At 35.7% G+C, this 5,329-nt stretch overlaps 8 non-coding genes across 8 annotated transcripts; all 8 read left to right on the top strand.

The window, feature by feature from the left end:
* The first annotated feature begins 922 nt into the window (after window positions 1-922).
* Window positions 923-994, top strand: TRNAC-GCA (transfer RNA cysteine (anticodon GCA)). Its single transcript has one exon. It is a non-coding gene; the product is annotated as a tRNA-Cys (tRNA).
* A 78-nt stretch (window positions 995-1,072) lies between these two features.
* TRNAC-ACA (transfer RNA cysteine (anticodon ACA)) lies at window positions 1,073-1,144 on the top strand. Its single transcript has one exon. It is a non-coding gene; the product is annotated as a tRNA-Cys (tRNA).
* Window positions 1,145-1,222: 78 nt separating this feature from the next.
* TRNAC-GCA (transfer RNA cysteine (anticodon GCA)) lies at window positions 1,223-1,294 on the top strand. Its single transcript has one exon. It is a non-coding gene; the product is annotated as a tRNA-Cys (tRNA).
* Window positions 1,295-1,373: 79 nt separating this feature from the next.
* On the top strand, window positions 1,374-1,445 carry TRNAC-GCA (transfer RNA cysteine (anticodon GCA)). Its single transcript has one exon. It is a non-coding gene; the product is annotated as a tRNA-Cys (tRNA).
* Window positions 1,446-1,671: 226 nt separating this feature from the next.
* On the top strand, window positions 1,672-1,743 carry TRNAC-GCA (transfer RNA cysteine (anticodon GCA)). The gene has a single exon. It is a non-coding gene; the product is annotated as a tRNA-Cys (tRNA).
* Window positions 1,744-1,822: 79 nt separating this feature from the next.
* TRNAC-GCA (transfer RNA cysteine (anticodon GCA)) lies at window positions 1,823-1,894 on the top strand. The gene has a single exon. It is a non-coding gene; the product is annotated as a tRNA-Cys (tRNA).
* A 379-nt stretch (window positions 1,895-2,273) lies between these two features.
* On the top strand, window positions 2,274-2,344 carry TRNAC-GCA (transfer RNA cysteine (anticodon GCA)). The gene has a single exon. It is a non-coding gene; the product is annotated as a tRNA-Cys (tRNA).
* A 379-nt stretch (window positions 2,345-2,723) lies between these two features.
* TRNAC-GCA (transfer RNA cysteine (anticodon GCA)) lies at window positions 2,724-2,795 on the top strand. The gene has a single exon. It is a non-coding gene; the product is annotated as a tRNA-Cys (tRNA).
* The last annotated feature ends 2,534 nt before the right edge of the window (window positions 2,796-5,329 follow it).

The raw sequence follows: 5,329 nt of genomic DNA, 5'->3' as shown, positions 1-5,329 counted from the left end.
CTGAAATATCTAAAATCCTCAATTTTTTAGGTAGAGAGTTGAAAGTTTTACTGAATATGCATATCAATATTGAAGTCATACATTGTAAATTTCAATCTTTTCTCATAAACACTTAAAAAACTAAACTTATGTTGTGTTCTTTAATCGTCTCAGTGAAAATCCAATTTCTAAAAAAATAATATATATTTTTTTTAATCTAAATTTTTCTTAACGTTAACACTGCATTTTGTGAAATGGAGCATTACTAATGCCCTACTCTAATTGGTTAATTCGTAAAAAATATATATTAGGCCTATATACAATTTGTTCAATGTTCAATCGTTAATAAAACAAAATACTGCTTTACGTATAATTCTCTAGCAATAAAACTAATTAAGTGATTAACTAGTGGACTTACTCGTGTTAATTATGTAAGATTTGTCCGGCTTACAGCTGTTTCAGTGCTTACGCACCATCCTCAGAGCCTACTAGATCACGGCGTCATCTCGAACTTCGAACTTCTCTGCCTGTTATTCGCTAATAGCGACAATAACCTGCAAGTGATCACCCACATACATGCATCCCAAAACTTAGAAACCTCCATCAGAAAATCTAGAACTGTGGCTTTAAAGGAAAATTACTTTTCAGTTCAAAGATTGCTATTAAAAAAAAAAAAAAAAGATAATGGAACAAGTAAGGATGTGATTTATCTCCACTGTTATATTTTAACATTTGCATAAATGTTCTCATTAAGGATTGAAGGCAACTGCCTCATGGTAGCATAAGAATTAATAATAGACAAGAATTAAAAACAATGTTATATGCAGATGATCAGATATTCCTCAGGGTAGCTTACAGTTAGAAATGCTCAATCAGGCTTATAAGATAAAAATAAATTCTCAGGAGAAATACACTATAACATGGTTCGAGTTAATTTCTGTGAGGGAGTGTAGCTCAGTGGTAGAGCATTCGACTGCAGATCGAGACGTCCCCGGTTCAACCCCGGCTGCTCCCTACTCTATTTATTATTAAATATATGTAAGTTAATTTTCTCGATTATACACTACAATATGGTTCAAAATGTTTTCCGTGAAGGAGTATAGCTCAGTGGTAGAGCATTCGAGTACAGATCGAGAGGTCCCCGGTTCAACCCCGGCTGCTCCCTACTCTATTTATTATTAAATATATGTAAGTTAATTTTCTCGATTATACACTACAATATGGTTCAAAATGTTTTCCGTGAGGGAGTATAGCTCAGTGGTAGAGCATTCGACTGCAGATCGAGAGGTCCCCGGTTCAACCACGGGTGCTCCCTCCTCTATTTATTATTAAATATATGTATGTTAATTTTGCCCGATTATATATTACAATATGGTTCAAAATGTTTTCCGTGAGGGAGTATAGCTCAGTGGTAGAGCATTCGACTGCAGATCGAGAGGTCCCCAGTTCAATCCCGGCTGCTCCCTACTCTATTTATTATTAAATATATGTAAGTTAATTTTGCTCGATTATACACTACAATATGGTTCAAAATGCTTTTCGTGAAGGAGTATAGCTCAGTGGTAGAGCATTCGACTGCAGATTGAGAGGTCCCCGGTTCAACCACGGTTGCTCCCTCCTCTATTTATTATTAAATATATGTTAATTTTGCCCGAGTATATATTACAATATGGTTCAAAATGTTTTCCGTGAGGGAGTATAGCTCAGTGGTAGAGCATTCGACTGCAGATCGAGAGGTCCCCGCTTCAACTCCGGGCGCTCCCTATTCTATTTATTATTAAATATATGTATGTTAATTTTGCCCGATTATACACTACAATATGGTTCAAAATGCTTTCCATGAGGGAGTATAGCTCAGTGGTAGAGCATTCGACTGCAAATCGAGAGGTCCCCGGTTTAACCCCGGGTGCTCCCTACTCTATTCATTATTAAATATATGTATGTTAATTTTGCCAGATTATACACTACAATATGGTTCAAAATGTGTTCCGTGAGGGAGTATAGCTCAGTGATAGAGCATTCGACTGCAGATCGAGAGGTCCCCGGTTCAACCCAGGTGCTCCCTATTCTATTTATTATTAAATATATGTATGTTAATTTTGCCCGATTATACACTACAATATGGTTCAAAATGTGTTCCGTGAGGGAGTATAGCTCAGTGGTAGAGCATTCGACTGCAGCTCGAGAGGTCCCCGGTTCAACCCAGGTGCTCCCTACTCTATTTATTATTAAATATATGTATGTTAATTTTGCCCGATTATACACTACAATACGGTTCAAAATGTGCTCCGTGAGGGAGTATAGCTCAGTGGTAGAGCATTCGACTGCAGATCGAGAGGTCCCCGGTTCAACCCAGGTGCTCCCTGCTCTATTTATTATTAAATATATGTATGTTAATGTTACTCGTGTATACACTATAATATGGTTCAAGTGGATTTCCGTGAGGGAGTATAGCTCAGTTGTAGAGCATTCGACTGCAGATCGAGAGGTCCCCGGTTCAACCCAGGTGCTCCCTACTCTATTTATTATTAAATATATGTATGTTAATTTTGCCCGATTATACACTACAATATGGTTCAAAATGCTTTCCATGAGGGAGTATAGCTCAGTGGTAGAGCATTCGACTGCAGCTCGAGAGGTCCCCGGTTCAACCCAGGTGCTCCCTACTCTATTTATTATTAAATATATGTATGTTAATTTTGCTCGATTATGCACTACAATATGGTTCAAAATGTTTTCCGTGCGGGAGTATAGCTCAGTAGTAGAGCATTCGACTGCAGATCGAGAGGTCCCCAGTTCAACCCCGGGTGCTCCCTGTTCTATTTATTATTAAACATAATATGTAAGTTAATGTTACTCGAGTATTCACTATGGATTTTCTGATACACTAATACCTTCAAAATATAATTCATCTACCTTGTATATGTAGGTCTGTATTTTAGGTACTTAGCACTGAAGCTCAGTTACGATACGTTTTATAAATTTTGCTAAATTTCAGATTATGTGACCGTCACACTAACGTTAGCGAGCAACATAACCGCAGTTTCAGAAGTTAGACGAACATATCTAATTCTTCTCGTGGCCGTGGCTTTTTATTGGGCTTTGGTTCATAGTATTTATTTAGTTTCTCAAGTAATAGTTTTTATAATTCAATAGGCTCTTCCATTTCTCCAACTTAATTCACGTTTTTGAAATTGGTGAATTTACTGACTGCTGGCCTCACACTCACATGCAGAAGCAGAGGTGGGTGATCATACAATAAGAATGAAAGTATCGTGTGGTTAGCACGATGATTCCTCCAACCGTTATAGCTGGCTTTCGTAACTGGGTTTCGTTACCCATCGTAGCTCCCCAGGTGCATCACGATTAGTGATGTAAAGAAACTGTTTTAATCCGTTTAAAACCCAATACATAGGTTTTTATGATTTTAAAACCCTGTTTACTAGGATTAATTGGATTTACTGAATGCAATCCAGACATCATATAACTTATGCCATCCATTTTGCATACACATCCGGGCGTTTTACTTCTGTGTGCTAGGCGCTAGGATTGTTGGTGTATGGTGCTGGTCGTTGGATGTCTTATTTGTACACAAATACATAATACAGCATGGATGAGTTCAGTGCGGCGCTTGTAGTCCGTAAGCAGTCGTGTCGTGATACTTAACTGTGTAAGCTCGTGAGTACAATGGAGTCATTTTGAAACAGCAGTCTGTGGTGGAAAGGCTTATGTTCTGGACAGGCTTTATATTCAATTGCTTCGCGAATATTAATGTGCCACTTTCTTCGGCTGCATACGAAAGAAATTGGTCCGCTCATGGCAACACTCATGCAAAACTCAGAAATAGCCTGTGTCCTGAAAGGTTGGAGAAACTTGTAATGGTAAGATGGAATCTTAAGTTCACTAGTTCTGAACCGTGACTCCAGAGCCTATAATATCTGATGAAGTAACTACTGAGGAAGATTAGTGTAGCAACAAGAAATGAGGAATATATTTGTTTTCTACTTTATAAAAATTACAAGGGGAGGGAAATATGTTTATTATTTTTAAGTTTTATTCCTCTTACTATTAGTGTATATACAGGGACATCATTTTATTTTTACTTGCATTTTTATTGTACCTGCATTTCTGAATGTACTTCACTCTCACCCCTTCACTAATGTCCTTGCTCCCGTCAGACACACAAACTTACGGCCGCTGTTGCATTCCAAGTCTTCAAGCACTGAAGTAAACACTGCAGTGTATAGTGTGTTTCAGAAATATGGTTGCGTTTTCTATAGAAGAAAGAACCTATGTCAATAATATCGTACTAAAAATTATATTCAAGAAACGATAAATTCAATTTCAGAGAATATGCTTCAAGATGTTTTTAATAATATGCGTACTGAATTGAAGCCTGCATTGTAATGAGCGAAAACCATTTTCAGCAACTTGTTTAAAAATTCATATTAGCTTTTTTTGAATTGAGGTGGCTAGAAGCAAAGGAATGCAAGTGACATTTGTAATAACATGAGTTAAGTGCATCCAGTGTAAGCAAAAGTATCTAAAATTTTAGTGGCAAAGGGATATTTTAATCGCATCACACATTAAAATTTAAATAAAAATTTCACCGATTTTACGAAAGCTTAAATATTTAAACCCCATTTTCTCAAAAGTAACTTAAGTGCACTTACAGCCCTTTAGTTACGACCCCCTCAATTTAAATGCACTCTCTATATTGTATGCTAACATCAATAATTAATATGCTAAATAAAGTAGACATTACATAACGAACATAGCCGCCTGAAAAGTTGAGTTAAAAAAAAAATGTTACTACTCTACTGTATTTTGATAAATTCCGTAAAAGTGATGATCAAACTGAAAATCGTAATATCGTATTTCCCTACAACATAAATGGATACACTACTTTTCTCTCCTCCTATACCTAGTAAAATGATTTGTTTACATATTGCACTAGTAACATCAAACTCCTGTAATGGAAGGGGGCAACAGTGTTTCCGAGTATAGCCAGGTTAATGTTAAAAATGTTGGTAAAAATAAAGTGATGTCCTTTTGTAGCATGTATTGTGAAGAAAATTTACTTTCAGTTTTCTAGCCCAAAAGTATTTAATTTTGAGGAGACGAAAACTAAGAGTTACGTAGTTACGTTATTGATATTATTATTATTATTATTATTATTATTATTATTATTATTATTATTATTATTATTATTATTATTATCTGTTTGTATTCTCATTTTTATTATTAATATTTGTGTCAAGAATCTTTTTAATTTTATAATAAAACCAATTAATCCAATAAAACGTGATAAAGCCATTTTAAACAGCATTCTGGTTTAAAACCAATAAAA

This window comes from Periplaneta americana, chromosome 4 (genome assembly GCF_040183065.1).
Source record: "Periplaneta americana isolate PAMFEO1 chromosome 4, P.americana_PAMFEO1_priV1, whole genome shotgun sequence".
Classification (NCBI taxonomy): domain Eukaryota; kingdom Metazoa; phylum Arthropoda; class Insecta; order Blattodea; family Blattidae; genus Periplaneta; species Periplaneta americana.
This window is presented reverse-complemented; position numbering and strand designations above follow the sequence as displayed.